Below are 22,751 nucleotides of genomic sequence, written 5' to 3'. Positions count from 1 at the left end.
TTTTCTTTCTGTCTCAAAGTAGGATGCAAGTAGTTAAAAAAATAATTGCATGTTTATACAAAACATTGACAGAAAGATCTAATTATATTTTGGGATTGTGGGAATGGATGTCCAGTTCATGTACAAGTGCACAGGTCTCTCACTTTAGGCACTCTACATGATTCTATGCAAATAGCTAGAGCACAGATTTATAAGTGTAGTTAAGTGTATAATTTAACATAATTTGAATAGCAATACCTTTATCTATTTGTGTATGTACTTTGATTCATAGCTGGTAAAATGGTGACTCTTGCCTGATGTACTGATCTGTGATAATAACTACATAAAAAACTGTAACAGAGGTACCATTGAATTACAATTGATTATGGTTCTGTACCTGAAAACTTGCCTTTTTTTTTTAACCAAGTGTATCAAATAATTTTTCAAAAGCTATTGCCTATTTATTTAAATTGCTTTGCTCAATAATTGAGATGCTTAATACAATAATGGGAGCCATACATCAGATATATGGACTTCTTTTTTGCATTCTGATAAAATATTTCCTTAGCTGCCTCTTAATTCCGTGAGCCTGATTTGGCCACATTTTCAACAGATAGAGAGACAGCTGTTGGGGGTTTGAAATACATGTAATTTTGAGGATAAGATTAGAGATTCCTTTGAAATTCAGATATTTCATAGACATAATTAAAAATCAATTTCTCAAAAGACAGGAGTAAAATACAAAGTAGAGCAATGCTTTGAATATGAGCTTTAAAACAACCCGAAAAAAAGATATCAACAAAAAATCCTAAGTCCAAAAGTCCAAAAGGACAGATAGATAAGCTATGTATTATTTAGGAAGGACAGGCTGACAAAGTGAGGAGGTGAAGCTGCTCTCTATGTGAGGGAGCAGTTAATGTGTATTGAACTCTGCCTGGGTGAAGATAAGGGGCAGGTTGAGTGTTATGGGTAAAAATTAAGGCACAGGGTAAGGTAGGCGATATTGTTGTAGGAGTTTGCTACAGGACACCTGATCAGGAGGAGGAAGGGGATGAGGCCTTCTATGAACAGCTGAGAGCTGCCTCACAGTCACAATCCCTGGTCCCCATGGAGGACTTCAGCCTCCCTAATATTTGCTGGCAAAGCCACTCAGCCAAACACATGCAGTCTATGCAATCCTATAGATTATTGACGATAACTTCATGTCACAGGTGATTGAGAAACCAACAAGGAGGGGTGTGCAGCTGGATCTGGTGCTGACAAATAAGGAGGGTCTGGTTGGGGATGTGAAGGTCAGAGGCAACCTCAGCTGTAGCAACCACAATATGGTAGAGTTCAAGATCCTGTGTGGGAGAGGCAGGACACAAAGCAGGACCGTGACCCTGGATTTCAGGTGAGCTGACTTTGGCCTCTTCAAAAACCTGCTTGGAGGGATCTCATGGGATAAGATCCTAGAAGGTAGAAGTGCCCAAGAGACCTGGTCAGTCTTCAAGCACCACTCCCTCTAAACCCAGGACTGATGTGTCCCAACATGTAGGAAAGCAGAAAAAGGAGGTAGGAGGCCTCCATGGATGAGCAAGGATCTGCTGGGACAACTCAGGCAGAAAGCAGCCATCCATGAGAGGTGGAAACAGCAGCTGACTTCTTGGGAAAAGTATAGGAACATTGCCAGGGCATGCAGGGGTGCAATTAGGAAATCTAGAGCCCTTCTAGAATTAAATTTAGCCATGGAAGTTAAGGACAGTAATAAGGCATTTTTCAGGTACATCAGCAGCAGAAGGATGATGAGAGGGAATGTGGGCCCTCTGCTAAACACTGATGGTGCCCTGGTGACTGAGGATGTAGAGAAGGCTGAAGTACTGAATGCCTTCTTTGCTTCAGTCTTTACGGCCAAGGCTGACCCTCAGGAAGCCCAGTCCAGCAAAGATAACAGGATGGCCAGGACAGCAGAGGACTTGCCCTGTGTGGAAGAGGAAGAGGTTAAAGACTTGTTGGCCAAGCTTAAGGCTCATAAGTCTATGGATCCTGATGGGATGCATCCTAGAGTGCTGAGGGAGCTGGCTGATGTGATTGCTAAGCCAATCTACATAATTTTTGAACAATCATGGAGGACAGGCGAGGTGCCTGAGGACTGGAGAAAGGTCAGTGTCACTCCAGCCTTCAAAAAGGGCAGGAAGGATGACCCAGGAAACTACAGGCTGGTCAGCCTCACCTCCATCCCTGGAAAGGTGATGGAACAACTCATCCTGAATGTTGTTACTAAACATATGAAGGAAAAGATGGCTATCAGTGGGAGTCAACATGGCTTCACCAAGGGGAAATCCTGTTTGACCAACCTGATATCCTTCTATGAGTGCATAACCGTCTGGCTAGATGAGGGGAGAGCAGTGGATGTCATCTACCTTTATTTCAGCAAGGCTTTTGACACTGTCTCCCATAACATACTCATCAGAAAGCTCAGGCAATGTGGCTTGTATGAGTGGATGGTGAGGTGGATTGAGAGATGGCTGAATGACAGAGCCCAGAGGGTGGTGATCAATGGCACAGAATCAAGTTGGAGGCCTGTGGCCAGTGGAGTTCCACAGGGATGGGTTCTGGGGCCAGTCTTGTTCAACATCTTCATCAACAACCTGGATGAGGGGATAGAGTGTACCCTCAACAAGTTCACTGATGACACCAAACTGAGAGGACTGGTTGATTCCCCAGAAGGCTGTGCTGCCATTCAGTGGGATCTCAAGTGGCTTGAGAGTTGGGCAGAGAGGAATCTCAAGAGGTTCAACAAGGACAAGTGCAGAGTCCTGCAGCTGGGGAGGAGCTAACCCCATGCTGGGGTACAGGCTGGGGATTGACCTGCTGGAGAGCAGCTCTGCAGAGAGAGACCTGGGAGTCCTAATTGACAATAAACTAAACATGAGCCAGCAATGTGCCCTTGAGGCCAAGAAGGCCAATGGTATCCTGTGATGCCTCAAGAAGAGAGTAGCCAGCAGGTCAAGGGAGGTTCTGCTCCCCCTCTATTTTGCCCTGGTGAGGCCTCAGCTGGAGTCCTGTGTCCCGTTCTGGGCTCCTCAGCTCAAGAGGGACAGAGAACTATCTAGACAGGGCTATCAAGATGATCAGGGGACTGGACTATTTTCCTTATGAGGAAAAGCTGCAGGAACTGGGGCTGTTTAGTCTAGAAAAGAGAACACTGAGGGGGGGATCTTATTAATCTATCAACAAGATGAGGGGTAATGGGATGAAACTGGAACACAAAAAGTTCCATTTAGACATAAGAAAAAGCTATTTCACTGTGAGGGTGAGGGACCAGATGTTGCACATAGAAAACTTCAAGAGCACTGGCTCAGAATCTGAAGGAATGACAGCCATGCAATGGCTAACTCTAACCTTAACCTTTCCCTAACCTTAACCTTAACTCTAAAACCGAACCCTAAACCTAACATTAATCCTAAACCCCAAATCTAAATCTAAACCCTATCCCCAACACTAATGCATTGTGTGACAGTCACACAATTGTGGGTAACAGCATTTTTGAGGCCTTGCTTTCCTAAGTAATTTTCAACAAAGTTTTTGTGATGAACTTTGAGAGTATAAATTAATTAGGTTTTGTTACAAAAAGAGCCCTTTATGACTCCTTCCAGATCAGATCAGGCTCAATTGCTTCTATTTTCAGGATAATACAGGCAATTTTTACAGTCGGGGACAAAACTTCGCCGGACTCTGTTAACGGAAAAAAGGCTGCTTTGTGCAAGCCCAGCTGCTTGGAACTGTACCAGCACACATCCTATAGGAGTTAACCTTGTTTTTGGGGGTGGTGGTGTCTAAATTACCGTAAGACACAATTCTCCATTTCTGAGGCTTGCTTAGAACACAAAGCTGATTTAATTGAGAATGGGGAGTCAAGTAATCCACTGGAAAATGAATACCATAAAGTTATATCCTTGAAAACTTTTGTTCACTTTGGAAGAATTGATCAGTAAAGCTTCTTCTGAGCCCCTTGCTCCTCTGCAAAGTAAAGGAGATACTGAGCACAAGACTCTTAACATCTGCTGAATGATGTAGTGTAAATGAAGGAGACACTGTGGGACAGTGAGCATTCAGTTGTGAGACAATGCCAGAGCCAAAATCTTCATGCAGAAGGATATGCACACCATCTATGTAACCAACTAGCCACATAGGAATTGGGAAATAATTGTCTTTTTTTAGTATGAAGATGATGTACGAGAGTGTTTATCTAGGCTGAGCTGCTTGTTGAAGTGTTAACTTGAAAATAGAACCAAGCAGAAAAGATGAGGGCAAGATTATGAGCATCTCTACACAGCTCAGCAGAAAGGAAGACAGGTCACCAATACTAGCCATAAAGAAAGGATTGCTTTCCTAAGAGCAGAGAAAGTGACAAGGAGGAACATTGGAAAATTAGATTGTCCTCTGCCATTTATCTCAGTAGCCTGTGGGAGTGGAGGCAAACTAGCAGCTGAGGCTGGACCCAGGGACAAGAGTGCTGTCCCATCAATCCCTCACCAGGAGAAGCACAGCAGGGCTGGTGAAAACAAGTTTAACCAACTATGTGGTGACCTACAGGCAAGTCTACATAATTATAAGGGAGATGCAAGGCCAGGCACAACATATATATGGTACAACATATGTACAGTATGGCTCAAGGAAGGTGAACATTTTCTCTAGTGGAAGGTAGTTAAAGAAGAGAGAGAATGAAAATACAAAAGTTTCTGTGACAATGAAGTGGAGGAGTGCTAAGGTTCATTGTAGAGGAGCATAGGGGAGACTCAAAGGTGTGTGCATCAGAGCAAAAGAGGGTACAGCAGTCATGACTGCCTACAGACTTGAGGGGCAATTGCCTTTAAGGCGAAATGGAGGTGTAAGTTTTTTTAAGGTAAAAATGTTTAGGAGACAAAGCTTTATTTTCTCTCCTAGCCTCTCACTTGAGCCTTATTGTGCCTATCTCCACTTCCTCTCCAGCCACCCTCGTATGAAGTGGTTTTCCTTCTGTGTCCTGGTCACTGCAGGGCTGGAATGTGGGACTGAGGTAACGCTAAGCTGGGGAAAATCAGGAAATCCAGAAAAGTGCTGGAAGAAACTGTAACTAAAAGGCTTCTAAGGTGAAGTCATGCTCTTGCTATAGAAGGAATTTCAATCACGATTTTGAGTACATATTAAAGAGCATAATGATTTAAATACACTAGATATCAGAAGGAATCGAACAGCAGGCTATGGAAAATCACTATATAAGTTTAATAACTGTAATGTGTGCTTAATATAATCCTTACAGAGATGGATCAGTCTTGATTAGAACTTTGCACCAAATACATATTAATTCAGTATCCTTTTATGTTGCTTGAAAATGGAGGAATGTTTGATTTTTTTCCACTTTTGAATATGACTTCTCACACCAAGATAGCATTCTTCTGGAAAAAATTCAAGACAAATTATAAAAAGAATTTGAAAGTTCACCATCACTTGAAACAGTTCCTCATTGTCTGTATTTCTTAAACTGGCTTGAAATATCAGGCCTCCAGTTTGTTTTGACTGGCCTCTGCCTGATACCATCTCATGGACTTCTTGCCAGCAGCTAAAGTTTAATGAAGATTTTAATCTTTTTCCTCAAATCCTAGCAGACAGCTCCTCTGTCACTCTGGACAACAGAGTGACAGCTTGTCACTCATGCCTGCAACTTTGCTATCAGATTCAGCTTTGCAATTCTGTGCAGCTTCCATAGCATACAGCTTTCTCTCTTGCACCCAAAGGTAAGAGTGTTGTATAAGTTCTTATACCATGCTTGGATCCCTGAAACATCCTTGTCTCTGGGGTTTGCTTGCCAATTATAATATTGCCATGTCTTCAGTCATTCATAATACTACTAGAAAAGGTGGTAAACATGACATCTCTCTTTACAGATCTTACTAGTAATCTTCAATTTCCTAACATACCAAATGAAAACATTGTCTCCTCTTTCAAGAACCTTTATGGCTCATTCCTAAGAAAAATTCTGTCACTTGTTGGTGCCAAAATCAACAGGCTCTGACCTGGCCCATGGTGCCAGTCATTACCAGACTAGAAATGATGTCACTAGCATTTTCTAATTGTTTTCACTGAGGGCTGCCCCTTATATAGGCCCACAGCTAACCCTAATTTTGTACTGTAAAAAAAGGCAAAATATATTTGACACTTAGGAGAAAGTACAGAAAAAAGCAAGACCAGGCATTGCAAAATAAAAAAAAAGGTTGGAATTGGTTGGAAGAAGTTTCATACCCAGCAGTAAATCTTCAAAGGATCAATCAGAATGACTGAATTTTTGCTGTTAGCCTAATTTCGAATAGTTTTTTCTTGTGTCAGTGGAAATGGAAGTTAACTTTTTGGACAGTATGTAATTTCTTTAGTATGACTACAGACATATGAAGAAGTGTACAATTGCCAACTCATGTTTTGCTTTTTAACTCTAACTGTTTGAATGGAATGAGTTAAAATGGAAAAGACCTAAAAAGTGAGTGAAATCCAGTACATAATATGCATTAAAAACTGGACGGAATGCAAAAAAAAAATCAATTTTTGTGATTAATGAATAGTAATTATAACTTGCTAGTAAATTCCCACAGCTTATGATAAATTTTAAGCTAAATCTCTAAGACATGGTTATCAATCTTTTTCTCTGTACTCAATTTGAGACAGCTACTGACAGAATTTGCTCCTTATGTTTCATAAAGTAGCTCTGAGGCACCAGATTTCTGAGATGAAAAATGTTTTGAGAAGTTTTGAGTTTGCAAGCTTAATTGCTTAATTTTGCAAAAAAACCCCAGTAAAAGTTAAGATCTCTGTGGTAGTACATTAATATTTTTGGGGCTAAAGATCATTATATCCCCAGAAGAATTTTGCACGTATCACAATAGCAACATTGTTTCAAGCAATGGGAAAAGGTGATTGAGATTTATAAAGTTAACTTGCTCTTGTGATGCCTTGGTATTTTGCTGCATGTGTAGGGGGATTTGCAAATTCAGTCAACAGTCAACACAGCCTTGACCAGAGCTGAATGAACCACTGAGAACATTCTTTTGAATAATAGCTTTCTACTACATCATAAAATTCAGTAAACATACTATTTGTGGAATGCATTTGACAGACTATCTGGTTTCAGGGGGAGTAAAATCTCAAATGCAACCAGTAAAGTTAAAGAAATGTGCCAGAAAGGTCATCCTACACATATTAATCAGCAAGCTCTCAGCTTGATGTCAGATAGTGGCTGAATACTTTGTCAAGCACCAATAGAGCATTATTTTCTGGGGGGAAAAAAATCCCATAATCTTTACATACTGCACGTACTGCTTCATACTCTTCTGCTTACCAGGTTAAATTCTCCCCAGCTTCTTCATGTCCTTGTACATGTCAGTGTTTGAACTGACCCATAATCACTAATGTTTTTCTTGATGCATTTTAAGCTCTGCAGCATCTAATGGCAACGAGTTTCATGAGTTATCAGTTCATGGCAATTTTTAACTGCACTGTCTTTTAAAAAGCATGGTTTCCTCAGTATCCTGAGAGCTCTGAGTATGTATTTGTATCTGACAAGCAGCACTCACTGCATTTTGCTTTTCAATCTGTCTTTCTCCCCTTAAAATAAGCAGTTCTGATTGTTCTGCCCTTTGTTTTTTGAACATGGTAAGGTCAGAGCAGCTGTGCTGTTTCTGTCAAGTGAGCATGAAGGCTGGGAGTTTGGTACTAGAAATGTGTCAGCTTTAAATGTGCCAAGGGACTGCTGAAAGAGCTATTTCAGTAATGTTGGATGCAGGTGTCTAAAACCCATGACTTTGTCTGGGGAAATTAGTTCAGATGAAAAATAGTGAATTCAAATATATGACAAATAAACATCACCTTCTTTCCTGTGGTCCCCTGTTTTCTGTGGCCCAACAATTATGTATGTTTCATTTTTTTCAAGCCTTTCTTCCCCATGCCCCCAAACAAAAGATGTAGAAATTTGTTTTTAAAAAGAGGGGTAAAAAGGTCTCTCTTGAGATTCTGTTTTTGGTCACCAAATTGGGAAATTTCCCCAAAGGGCAAAACTAATATTGAAACTGTAAGCTCTGGCAACATTGTCACAGCATATGACTGGTGAATTTGCATTTTATTCTGAAATGTAACATATTGAGGTGTCAGCATTCTCATGGCACTTGTGGGGCCAGAGAGGGAGTGCTGACTGAAGGATTTTAATGACAGTATTGAGATGGCCAGTGCAGCTGTTGTGCTGCACAGCAAGGAGAAAAATTTCCATCAAATTTCTGCTGTGTAGGGTGCGAGTGGGAACATTTAAACCTTGTGTTTAGCTCCAGATGCACAAACCACATGTCTGAGCTGACACACAGGGAAGTATTGTTCATCAGTTAAAAATTGGCATCAATTACTTCCTCCCTTGGGCCAAACTGGGAACCATATTGTGACTCCTTGGCTACTGTGGCAACAAAATTACATACTGCCCCACACTGAAGAATTAATTATTAGTCCAAAGGTAAGAACTGTGAGATACAACAGAAATATGGAGTACAAAATGTGACAGGATGAAATGGATGACAGGAGACATATATGCACATATGATTTCAAACTGTGTCATATTAAGGGGATCAATGCATGTAGCAGTGACTTTTTTTTGTTTGTTTTCCTGGTCTTCAATAAGTATTGGAAAAAATACAGAACAAAGTGAAAATCTCCAACCAGAGCACAGAACTGTTTACAAGACCTCAGCTGCTCTGTGGTCAGAACAGTCGCTTTGCTTTGCTGATGTTATTTCCCAGGCTATCTCCCGCATGTAAACTACAGCTGTGAGCAGGTGGCAATGCATGTCCATGTGTGCTCCATCTAGGGAAACGGCCTCTCTTTGTATCTTGCGCATTTTTTCACGTCCAGCTGAAAACATAATTTACAATGGCAGACAGATGTAAACAAGAATTTCAGAAGATGAAAGCAAAATACTTAGTCCAAAGCTCCTAATGTTTCAGTTTCCTTTCATAGTTATATGTAATATTTAAATATGTATTAGAATGAAATATATCCTTAGAAAAGAGGTCAGATTGGGTGAATACACAAGCTGTATACATTCTTCTTCAGATGAAAATTAATTTCTTCTTTTTTTTTCCTAATTTGAAAAAGGTCAAGCCTCTCCCTCGTTGCTACATTTTTTTTTCCGTGGAGAATTGACTTGATTGTTCTCCAAACATTGTTTCCTGTTCTTCACAGAGGGGAAATGTTTGTTACTTGTTCCTAATAATCAGACATACTGTAATGACTTGCTCACAGGGAAGAAAAAAAATATAGGAAAGTTAAGACTGGTGATTAATGTTTTCTTTATGCTGAAATTTTAAAAGCAGTGGACCAGTGACTGGTCCAGTAAAATGTGTATAATACATTGGAAAGCCTGGATAAGCTGAAGGGTGTATATCAAATCTGTAGCAGGAGTACACAGAGGAATTTATTTGCCAGACAAAATGGAGAGAGAGTTTTTTTTTTTGCCACCCAAGCAGGCACAAATCTCTTAGTGCCTGTAAAGAGGGTACAAATGCAAAATTGGAAGGCTACTCTACCAATGCTATTTACTTAATACTTTTTGTTTGTTTGTTTGATTGAAATGATCACAATACCTTACTCAAATGGTATTTTAATATGTCCCAGCAGATAGTTTTAAACACTGTATAGCAAGATTTGTTAGGGTGACCATTTCAGGATGTTCTGAAATTAAGCCATAGTTATGCCCCATGCATCAGATCTAGAAAAATGAAGGTTTTGCCTGCAAGAAAGAGTTTTTTGGTTATACCTGCATAATTACCTCTGGAGCCAAGACGCACAGCTGTGCATGCTAAAACTCCCCTAAAAATGACATAAGGAAAGCCAAAAAAAGAAAAAAAAAGGCAGTTAAAGCCACGAACCACATGATTTTCTTGCTTCAATTTTTGACATAAAGTCATATAACTTATACTGAAAACTTTTCCACACAGTCAAGATCATATGTTACATTTTAACTTTTCCCCCTCTATAGGCAGTTTCAAGGCTTGAAAACTTCTGCTGGGTTAACCAAGTTAATAGTTATTTTCTAATTAAAACAAATGTGTCAACATTTATTAATACCTCTCTTGGCCTACTGTTTTTCACAATGCTCACTTTGGCTTAGATTAACTTTTCTAGTGTAAATGGTCGAGTACTGAGTTGGTGGGGTATCTCAGCATCAGTTCACTATCTTTTGAGCTATGGGAAACAATTCATATATATATGAATCTCTACCCTTGTCATTCTGGCCAACACCTTATTTCCTACTGAAAATACCTGGAACGGTATTTTGCCTTCAAGGAAAATGTCTCTTGCTGAGTCTTATTGCACTTCTAGCTACTCACCTGAAACATTCACTTCCATTTCCTGCTATGGGTTTAGAGTAAGAGTTATTACAATGCCAAAACCTAAATCATTAGTTTCTATTAAGGCATAGGGAAGGACTGATAATTTTATTGTTTAATCTTTTGGGATTTTTTTCCAGAAATCCTAACTATCTCAATAACAAATCCAGAGATAATACATTTAGAGTGAAATATAATCCTGTTCTTAACAAGTCCTTATTTTGAGAATTCCTTCCTTATTTTTCCCTTTTGAAATCTGTAAGGTAAAGGAGAAAATAACTTATATGTGCTTAATGTTCTTCCCAGATGTTTCTGTTCAGTAATTTAATGGTAATTCTCAAATGTAATGGATTTTGTAACAGCTGATATAAATTACAATATAAAATAAAACTAATTAATTAAAACGCAAATGACAGTTGGAAGCAATGAAAATAGCAATGAAAAGAAGAAAAATGTACACAGAATCTAAGACTAAGAAGCATCAATAGAAAATAGTGTTACCATGTGGAAAATAAGTAGGCCAATTTATTTATAAGATTTATTACTTTTTAAAGTCTGATCTACGGAGGAAGAGAAGTTTTGTAAGAATTGTATCTATATATACAGCAAAAAAGAATTATTCTAATGAGAAGTGAGGAAAAAAAATCTTAAATCTGAGGGGGAACACTGAATTAAAACTCAGTTTGCAGAACATTATGGCTGCTACAAAAGACAGTTGCAAATCTTTTCTGAGGTGCTTATATCAGCTTTCTAGCCGATAAAACAAGAAGGGGGTCAGTGTTTCTCTGTATTAAACTAACTCCATTAAATTTGAAGAATTGCAATTTGTTCAGTGAACTACATTAGGGGGAAGACGTTGATAAGCTGGAAAGGTTTCGGGAAAAAGCAGCAAAACTGAGTGTAGGCCTGGCATGTGAAGTAAGAAAAAGGAAAAAGGAAAAAAAAGGAAAAAAAAAAAAAAGCCCAGAGCAGCATTCCTTAGTCGTGTATAGTGAAGACAGGATAAGTGGTTGCAGCCTGTGAACTCTGCGAGATAGTGAACCTCTGTGCTCATAAGAATGTAATGGGGAGGAACAGAATGGCACCAGTGGTGATTGTGGAGCAAATGATAAAAAAATCCAACCCTACAACTAAAGTCATTATTTCTCATGTCATGGCACACCTACCACATTAACTTGGTATGTGACAGAAAGTAGTCCCAGGTACCAGCTTCTGCCCCTGCCTAAACAGAGTTGAAGCAGCAGCCAGCACTGGCCTCAGCCAAGGCTGTGACTGGGAGCTAATTCACATTATTTCCATGCTCCATCAGAGCTGGGAGCTGAGACTCAGCTCTCAGGTCCAATGACATGTATGCAATGCCACTCATCTGCCTTCTTCCAGCACAGGATTTCCAGTCAGGAAACTTATATTTAGAGTAAGAGTTTCAGTAGAGAAGGACATGGGGCAGCAATTCCAGATGGTGGATGCCTATTATGTATTGCAGTATTGGATCTTATCTCTAGATTTTATAGAAGAGGAGCAAAAAGTTGACACTATTTTTCTTTTTGCACAAGAGCATGGTTAGTCACAGAGTCAGGTGTGACTATAAATGCTACTGAAGCTGTGGGCGCCATTTCTGCAGCTTCTGGAAGTGATGTGGGCAAACAGCAAACAGTATTCTCATAAACCAGATCTAAAACTGTCAGAGACAATGGATGAACTATGTATATGTTTCATCTCTAACTGCCATGATTGTATCATAGAATGGTAGGGGTTGGAAGGGACCTATAAAGATCATCTAGTCCAATTTCTTTGGTAAAGCAGGTCCACCTAGATCAGGTCACACAGGAACGTGTCTAGGTGGATTTTTAAAACCTCCAGAGAAGGAGACTCCACAGCCCCCCTGGGCTCAACCTCCAAAACCTCCCTCTTGTTGTATAAGAACATAGATTTGACACATCAATATTTGCTATTATTTTGTGTTTCAGGGTTACTTCAAGTTAGGTAGAAAGAGAAAAGCTGGTTTTAATCAGAGACATCCCATAGATGTACTGACCATAGAGCTGTTTTGAGCCTTAGGGAGAACAGCAATGTGAGTTATAAATGCAGTTATTTGGATAAGGAGGATAGGAATATACCAGAATTAGGTGAATTGTAAGTATGTGACCAGTCTTAAAACAGCAACATTTCAGCCTGAGCTGAAATGATCATGTGAAATTTTAGCACTGTGTTTTCTCATACTAAAAAAGGTGATGCCTTGTGTAAGCAGCAACAAACGTCTGAAATCTCCACTAAGCCATGAGAAATAATTAGATCAGTTGACTCAAGTACAACAGGACTATTATTCACTGACTGGGCTTACTTGTGACACTGGAAAGGTCTAAATTTTTACAGGTTTATGGGGCTGAAAATGAGACTATCTTACAAGATGTCACAGCCCTAAAAATGAAAACTAATGGGTCAGAGTCTGGTGATAAAAGGTAATGCGAGGATTTGGTGATTAACTAGCACCTGCAACCTATTGCTTCAGAATTTTTCTTCGTGTATGCCTCCATCTGGTTTATGTGCATCTCAGCATGGAGCCCTAAATCCTGCTATTGTGTGCTTATAGCAGCATAACCTTTGCTTCAGTGGCCTTTGATAGCCCCTCTCTGGCTGTCTCGCACCACGCACGTGCAGATGTACCAGCTGTGAAGTCAAGCTGCAGAGAGCAAAGACTAAAGGCTAACAAGACTGCATAGCTCCCCATTCTCACATCTGTGAAGTGCCCCTGTGTCTCTCCAGTAGCTCCTGCCAGCTTCAGCTGTCTCACTGTGAAGAAGTACTTTACTGCACTCTCCTTTTCATCAGCCTCTGTCTTTTCCTCTTCTCTCCCCAGTTAAACACAAGTGACTGAAGGGTTAAATGCACTTATGTTGTGTGGGATTGTGGGATCTTTGGGAAACTGATGTGGATGCTGCCTCTTGCTCAGGAAGCCTGTGAATCCCTGATATTTGGAAAACAGAAGGATATACCAAAATTATTTTAGATATAACTGGTTTCTGTACTTTTTCCCTGAGTATCAAGTACAGGCTAGTGAAGTCATTGGATTACATTAGGTGGGTATATTTTATGGATCAGTAAGACAGTTTTTCAAGGAAATATATTTTAAAGAATTTCTGAAATGGTAGTAACTCTCTTTAATTTCTTAGAACAGTTGATTGAAAAATGTATCACTTTTCTAAAGAAAAAATTTAACAATTATCACTATAAGACTAAGTTTACAAACATAAGCTATATTTTTTCATACCATCTCAGAAATCTGTGTTTCAGATTTTGCATACATGATCTATGGCTAATGGATATTTTTTTCACTTTCTTTAATATAAATTACATACCTCATATTAAATTAAAAGGCTTAAAAAACCCATGAAATTTTCACTTTTTTTGCTATGAGATCGTTTGTTTATTTGTTGAACACATCTCTTGAATGGAAAAAATATAATTGTGGCAACTTCAAACTTACCTAATGAAAGAAATTTTCCATGATTCATTGAAAGGTGTTCTGAGAAATTAGAATACAAACATTTCCTTGCAGTAAGAATGGCCAAAAGAATACTCTTGTGACCTTAAGCTACTGCACATAGAAGTGCAAACTTCAGCCTATAGATGTAGGTGATTGTTGATGATTCTTTCCTATCTGCTAATAATTTCTTTTACACCCATGTAATGCAATTGAAAGCTTTTCCCAGAGTCCACCAGAAACTAAAGAGCAGAAAATACTGCACTGTCTGCCAAAGAAAACTATGACAGCACAGTAGCTGCAGGAGAGGTGAAAGGGGCAAGAAGTGACACAGAAGAACTAAGTGATATCGCTGTTATAATTTGCTTCTGATTAAAAAGCTAATTGTCATGACTGATCATTTACTAGAGGTTCAAAAGTGACCATCAAAGAATGCTTCACTAGAGCTGAAGTGATGATGTTTTGAAGATAAATGTCCATTTACCTATTCTGTCACAGCTGCTGAAAAATTAATGTCAGTGCTAAATAAGAAAGAGTCTCCTGGGGGAAGCTGCAGAGTTAGAAATGTGAGCTTTGTTTAATCTCTATATAGGAAAGATACCTCAATGATTTTTCTGTTGCTACAATTTTTAAGATATGTGGATTTATAAGTCCCTAGATTCTGAATAACACATACTTTAAGTAACTCACATTTGTTAAGAGAAAAATTACCATGTCAAATAGAGATGGAATCTATTTGCTCATGGTTTATTTTACTCCATGCACAAGTACCTCAATCTAGTTCAGTCATCTTTCTAGACAGGTTTTCATAACTTCTTGCACAGGTTCTTTAAGCAGGTTTAAGTCCATTGCCTTAGAAGTGCAATGGTTGGTGGAAATGTATTGCAAAAAGTCACTTAAAGCAACAACAGGAAGCTTAAAAAAGGAATAACTGTTACTCCTCAACGCTAAATGCAGGTTAAGGGAAAAAAAAAAGGAAACTTAAAAATACAGTTGGCTTAATGAAATATACTCTTGCTCTAAGTCTGGATGTTTGGGAAATGTCTTACATGGTGGTTTTCTGTCATGATTTTTTTTTTTCAAAGAGGAAAGGCCTAAAATACACTTTAAAAAATAGAGAGACCTAAATTAGATTCCCAAATTCTTTTCAGAGAGCTAACTACACGGCTTCTGCCTCCTTATCTCTAAGTGCATTATAGCTCCCATTGATCCTTATTTAATTTGTTCCCTTGAATTTGAAAGTTCCTACATTTTTCAATGTTTAAAAAATCTGACCTCTTAAATTAGAACGCTAAATATAGGTTATGAGTTCAGTCATAACTGGACGTTAAAAACTAACAAAAGAGAAAAGCTGGCTCCACTTCATATCCACACCCAGAAGAAAACATTGTAGTCAATTATTGCAGAGAAGTGTTTGAGAATATATTGAGAGATTTATAATTTTTGAGAGCAAGTGTTCAAATATTGTTAAACTTTTACAACTGTGAACACACAGTATTCCTTAATAAATTTTGGAAATGTGCAGAAATCACAGGGAATTTTTGTAACTTCACAATAGTTTAAAAAATCCTGATATCATGTGATCTTTTCCAGAAATGGAATGCCTCCTGCTCAAATGGTGAGCTGGTTGATTGCATACAAAACATAAAAGCTTTGCTAGTTGTTACAATTAAAATAGCTGGAGCATTACAACAGAAGCATTTGTGTTTAGCACTGCTTTTTTCAAAGCTCTTAGCTAAGACCTTGTTGCAGTCTTCTGGCATACACAGAAATGAGACCCTGTTAGGTCACTATGTCTATTTCACTTCTAATTCTGGACTCTTTCATGGAAAATACTAGTATTTGCTGAAGTAATCGTCTGTCTGCTAGTAAGAATTCCATTTTCTAAAGACTTCTTTGTAAATTTAATGTTGTAAACATTAGACAAAGGGTAGTCTTCTCAAGTAAACCAAGTGTTACCATGTGCTGTGAAAGGTATTTTGAAATTTAACTGCAATGAACTATGAAATATTGCATTTGATTGAGAAAGGTCATAAAGTGAGATGAACCAAAAGACCTGGTGTGGGACTGAGTGGTAGATGCTGGAGATGGGGCTCTGGCTGCCAGACAGCCCCGGCTAAAGTGGGAACAGCCCAAGGCAGAGAAGTCCCAGGAGAAAGTGAGAAGAATCACCTAACATCAAAGCCTCTACCTGTCTATAAAGAAAGACTAATGGGGCTAAAATAGAGCTATTACAGTTATCCACAATATTAGAGGATTTAGTACTCCTTGTCTGTTTTGTGAGAAGGTATTTCTCCTCCATTCAGTTCTGCGCAAAACTGAACAAAGTAGCTACTTCCCTGTCTCTGCTCCTATGAATAGCAAGTTATTTTTGTTACTTGGAGACGTCAATTTGCAAAAGTGGAAATCGCTTTTAACATTAGTAAATATTTTTAAAGCAGGTCAAATGAGGATCCAGTGACTTTATAGACACTTATTAGTGGTTTCTTATCTAGATCCACTCTTGCCATATGCTTCCTATTTTTCTTATTTCCTTTCCAAAACCTGCTTAGCCATATCTCTTATCATCCTGATGTAATCTCTGTGTAACATGCAGGAAGAAAGACAAAATTGTGCTGTTTTTGAGGAATATCTAAGGAGTGCCAATTTCAATTTGAGTAAAAGTTTTTGTCTTCTAGGTTTTGATCAAAGGACATAGAATTGAGGGTATGAGGTGAAAACTGATGATGCTTTCAGAGGAAGATTGGATGTCACTCTTCATTTGCCTTTATCAGGCTAAAATCCCAGGAATAGTATTTATATACCTGTTGTAGTATGCAAAAGGAATTTTCTGTGCACAAAACATTCTTTAGAGTATCCCTTCTAACAACAAAATGAAAATGGAGGGAGGAGTAGAAATGTGCCCAGTATCTGTTAAATTCATATTGAATTCAGTAGGGCAGTTTTAGAGTTACATCTGTTCGAGTGACCCTGGAAGTTAACATGAACTCACTGTTTGTCATCCTCTCCATCTTGCCCAGTACAGTACCTGGCTGCAGATAACCCACTAAATTATTTTTCTTTATAATGTCCTTGTTTGTGCATTTCATTTGCTACACATTACATTGCTTGATTTGTCGTACCATAATGATTTTTCAGATAATTTCCACATAGACAAGGAAGATCTAGACTTGTGTGCCAACTGGGACACATATCAAAGTAGGATTACTTTCATTTTGCTTGGGTTTCAAGTCAGGAAAAAAACAGTGAAAACAAAGCACTGAATTCTTGTCTTTGGTGCCAGGGCTCCCTCACCCTCACAGTAAAATAGTTTTTTCTTATGTTTAAATGGAACTTTTTGTGTTCCAGCTTTATCCCATTAGCCCTTGTGCTGTTGCTAGATACCATAGAAAAAAGGGATGTCCCAACCTCCTGACGTCCAACATTTAGATATTTGTAAATATTAATGAGATCTCCTCTCAGTCTCCTCCAGACTAAACAGCCCCAGTTCCCGCAGCCTTTCTCATACGGAAAATACTCCTGTCCCCTGATCATCTTGGTAGCCCTGCGCTGGACTCTCTCCAGAAGTTTTCTGTCTCTCTTGAGCTGGGGAGTCCTGAATTGGATACAGGACTCCAGATAAGGCCTCATCAAGGCAGAGGAGAGGGGGAGGAGAACCTCCTGCCATAGAAAACTAATGTGCACAAACTTCTGTAATGGTTATGTCTCACGTCACACACAGCACTGTATTCATGTTGATGACACCCCAGCTCAGTTTCAGTTAATTCTTTATGACTTACTCCAATGCCCAGTCTCAAATAGCCTCCCAGGCTGTATTATATTTATATGCACAGCATACAAGTCTGCCTGTAACTCTCGAGAATCTCTATTAAACTGGTGCAGCTGGGGCCCTGGGCTTGAGTGAAATGTCCTGAAGCAATAGATATAACTCTCTGAATGGGACTTGGATGGCAATAAAATGTTCCTGTCCTTTTATTGTCTTACTTCATTAGTAGATTTTCAGTTAATGCTTGGCTGACAAAGCCAGTGCTGCCTTGTGGCTGGAAATAAAACTCTTGGCACATTAGGAAAAGTAATCTTAAAAGAAAGATGCTTAAAAATAGCTTTTTGCAAAGACTGGAGGCATAGCCCTCTGCTAAAATTTCTTATGGACTTGGAAACTTTCTTGGTACAAAAGCAGTAGAGCACAATGACACAGATGTAATATTTCTAGTATAGGTAGTTACTCCCAATGTTGCTGAATATGTCCTTTCATCTTGGAAATTCATTAATTAGTCTATACAGAAACAGTACCTTAGTAGCAAACAACTAAAGGTTAGCAAAAGATTTTGGTTAAAAAAGAAAACTAGAGCTTTTCTTAAATTTGAAAAACGACATGCACAGAGTTATTAACTGTCTTTAACTGTCAATTGATCTTATGGTAAAAGCCTGGAGGTCTCATACATGTTTTTGCTTTCCCAACTTGTCCAAGCTAACCTTATACAATCTTTGTGATCTGGAGTTCATTTTGCTCTCCATAAAAATGGAAATACCACATTAGTAAGTCAGGTTTCACCTTGGAATTTATGACAAAGATTCAATGTTCTCTCAAAATGAACAATAATTTGAGGTCTTGTACCTTCTACAGGTTATGTCTGTGACTTGTCACCTTTTCCTTTCTATCATTACCTCCTCAAATCCTTGCTAATGTAACCTTATAGATCTGCCTATGGATCTCCGTTTCCCCTTACTCAGGAAAGCTGCTGAGAATGGGAAATTCTTTCCTGATCATCTCTACATGCACGTGTAATTGCAGGGACTCTATGATAGCTGGAAGGACTTCTGCCTGTGTCCTGACGTTCACTTCTCATCAGTGCAGGACTCTAGTTGCTGTTTTGTGTTACCACCTGTACTGCAAGATTAAGTCTTTTGTGTCTTCACTTTTGAGATTTACTTATGTTTCCATGTTTGTTAAAATTTTATTATTTGTATGTCTACCTTCAAACAGCTGATTTAAAGAAAAGAAAATAATTTTACAGCATTTCAAACTAACTGATACCTATGTGTGCTGCCAATTGTGTTATCTGGGGTCAGATATAGGAGAAATACCCAATAGAAGTAGACAAATCAGCTATGCAAGTATACTGTATAATTCTGAAAATATGACATCATAAAAACTATATTCCTTTCTCTGACCCTGCCTCCCTTACTGCGGGATACGTTTTGTTACTGAAAAGTCATGGCAGTCATGTTGAATAAACTTGTTACAGGGCTGCCTTAGGACAATTCCATCTCAGACCTTTCAGGTGTGTAAATGTACAGAGATTTTTGTTTCTTACACTGTCATGGATTATTTGTCAAACTTCTGGAGGTACAAACCTACAGATACAAATCTAGCTAATTCTTTAATTTAAATGTTGAATTTAGCATATGACGTGCAAGGCTCTTCATCTGAGCAAGCATAACACAGAAATCAGAAATGTTTTATCAGTTCCTTGGTCTGAGATTTTTGAAGTTGCAGTAAATGAGTAAGTTTAACTTGAAGTGATGTTCCCCAAGTGTACCTTTATCAGTTATATCAATGATAGCCTTCTGAAAATGTCCAATTTGAAGCCTTTTATATATTTGTTTAGCTTAGCAACCATTTAGTAAATGTCAAAGGATGAAGGCTGCAACTGGGCCAGCAGGGCAGATAGTTGATAAAGCAAAACAGAAAAACAAAGCAAAACTTGTAGCTTCACCCCTGAGTCTCCTCTCCAAAGACAGATTTTTTCCTTTTTCCTTTCCTTTATCTGCACCAAATCCAGTAATTCCTTTGTTGTTCTTGTTTTCGATCTAAACTTGTAATTGTCTGTGATGTTGACAACACCAGTAAAAATTGCATTTAAAAGAAAAATATGAGCAACTCTTCCTACAGAGGTAACATTCAGTACACAAAAGTATGAAGTACTAAAAAAGTCTAATATAAAAATATTTTTCAAAAGTCAAACTTTTCCTGTTATATCTGTTATAAAGAAGAAGTTTCAAAAATCATTGTAAGTGAACAATCTCTCAAAAAATGTATATAATCTTTTTTCATTCAGTGAAAGACCTAAATTTTCCAAATTCGGAATGACTACCTCTGCACTGATTGGGACAAAAATCTACAGTTATGTCTTGTGTTTATGGCTTTCAAATCTCTGTTTATCTCCTGCCTCTTATGAGGAGGTTGATTACTTGGCAGTAAAATTTTAAACAAGAAGGAGGGGTAAGAATGAGACAGAATACTACAGAATTGACACGGAGGAATCTCTGACATTGGTAATGTGCTCTCAACTGTTTCTACCTGTTATTTTTACAAAATGGAAAATAAATCTACCAGAAACGTGAATTTATAGAAATTATACAGACTGAAAACTTGGTTATTAAGTGGTTAGTTTTTGTGCTACCTACCAAAGAGTTTTTGTGATGATCTCAATGTAAAATACTTAAAAGGTAGAAAAAACTATTCTTTCTGCAAGGCTCCACAAGTGGTGTCCACAAACAATGTTTCTAATGTTCTCAAATCACTTTGTGAAAACAAACTTGTCTACAAATGAGATTTTTTTCTCCCCATTTCTTTCATCAGTCCATTCAATAAGCGTTAACAAAATTGCCCATCTCTTTGTAACAGAACTGTGATTAGTTTGCTCATCCTTTAATTGAGCAGAAGCATAAAGCCATGAAGATTTTGCTAAAATCATGACCTGCTGTAAAATTCAAAACCAGTAAGTCTACCTTGTAACAGTCTGTTTATTCTGAGATAGTACTGAGTTACTGAGCTAGTACTGAAATAAAAAACCTGGATAGGACTCCTTGCTTGAAATGGGCTTCTAAAACACGCTGACCCCTCTCCTTTGATCTAGAGTTGTGTCAAGGAAATGATGGACAAAGAGGGAAACTTTTGGAGAAGTTTATTATCACAAATTCTCAATGAATAGAGATATCAGTATGTTTTATTATAACAATTCTGAGATTACAGACTACTAAGTAGGCTTCAAAATTTGCTAGCAATCCCATTTGTTTTCAGGCAAGGAAAGGTCAAGGTAAAGGTATCACCTGGATGCTTTCATCACCGATTAGAAGTTTATATGCTGTGCAGAACTGCAGTCCCACATGATCTTAAAGTAACATATGTTTGATGTGCTGTCCATTGATTTGTAGAAAGAAAACCTCAGAACCCAGTGAGAAAATTAGGGGCTTAGGGCAAGGCTGTTAGAATGGTGGAGGAGAAATTAGGAGCAATTTAAGATACTTAGTATATTTAAGTCTCCCCCTTCCCTATTTGTCCACTAAAAAGCTCCAAATCAGTCAACTAGCAATAGAGATTTACCCCATATACAATGTTGGCACCGTGTTTAAGTGCTGAAGACTATAGGTATTAAGCACACAGAGGCAAGGTACCAGCTCTCTCAGGCAAGCTTGTAAGTGAGCGAATATGAGCTATTTACTGCAGACTGTTTCATTTCTCTAAACTGCTTTCTTGTTCCAACACTTGTCCTACAAACTTGACCTCTGTAGTTTACTTGGATGTTGAGAATTTAAAAGCAAATACTACTACATTTCTTCAGACATGATTCAAAAATGTCATCAGTCATAACTGAAACACTTCCTCAATATCTTCAGTCTAACTATGAAGTATGCAGTAAACTTTACTCTCTCCCAATATTTCATATACTTTCTGTGATCTACATGGTGGTTCTCTAGTTGCTAACAGTAAACCATGAACACAAACCACCATTTAAACGATGCCAGTGTTGGAAATGATTTTATAATTGCTTCAAAAAGAAAATTTTTTAAGGCATCCTTTTCAGAGAATTCAGTGAAAATTTCAGTGAAAATACAGAACATAGTAAGGTGTCCTCTGAAGAAGTAATCAAAACATACCAATATTACCTACAGATAATTTCTACTGAAATGAAAATCAAGTACATTTCCCCCCCCCCCCCGCCCCCGATTCTCTAAATTACTTGACACATCTTGGTTGATATTGAAATTTACGTAATCCTAATAGTATACTAGCTTTTCTCTCAGCTGAAGAAACAAAAATTGGCAGATAAAATGTTTTTCTCTATGGACACTGACATCTTTAATCAAAGATTTATCAAAATGTTTCTCAGCTTCCTCACTGTATGCACGACATTGAACGAAATTATCTATTATTCTGAAGATATCAGTGAAGCTACAATAGGAACATTCAACAAATGTACAAAGAGTACTACATCATATTGAACTCTCAAATGTTAGCTCTTGGACATTGATTTGTTTACAAATGAATGGAAAATAAGAATTACTATCTGTTCACATAACGTGCTTCATTTTGAGTTGTCTATGTTGAGTAAGACAGCAAAATTATATAATACGTTATGAAATTAAATTTTTCAACTCAAAGAGCCTCAGAATGCAGGAACTATGATCATATTTATTTGTAATACAGATACTAAATATTGGTAGACTTTCTTATATTACAGCATTTTACAAAAGGAATTGTTTCAGTTAATGCTTAGAGAGATCAAACTTATTTTTAATGTTTTTCTGATAGAAAAAATGGTTTCTGGATCTTGAATGTGAGAATACACAGATGACTATTCCCTTTAACAAAACACAATTCATATGGTTTCCATGATTAGAGTAAAAGAGCAATTAATCTACCTTTATAGTCTGTGATGTTTGCAAAATAGATAAGAAGGAAGCGCTATCAGATAGCTTCATAGGAAGCTGCTGAGGTTAGACTCTTCAGCAATATATCAGGGAAATTGGCAGAACCGAGGTAAGTAGACAATGTTAAATCTGTGTTTAGTCAGGACTTTGATAACAGTGGTATTATTGCAAAACAGTACTATGTAAGGTCTAAACCATCAGATCTGCTTGGAAAATTATCAGGAAGACAATATTATGAAACCTGTAGCATA

The sequence above is a fragment of the Colius striatus genome, chromosome 3, assembly GCF_028858725.1.
Source record: "Colius striatus isolate bColStr4 chromosome 3, bColStr4.1.hap1, whole genome shotgun sequence".
In the NCBI taxonomy this organism is placed as follows: Eukaryota; Metazoa; Chordata; class Aves; order Coliiformes; family Coliidae; genus Colius; species Colius striatus.
The sequence above is the reverse complement of the archived record's forward strand: the minus strand, read 5'-3'. Positions refer to the sequence as shown.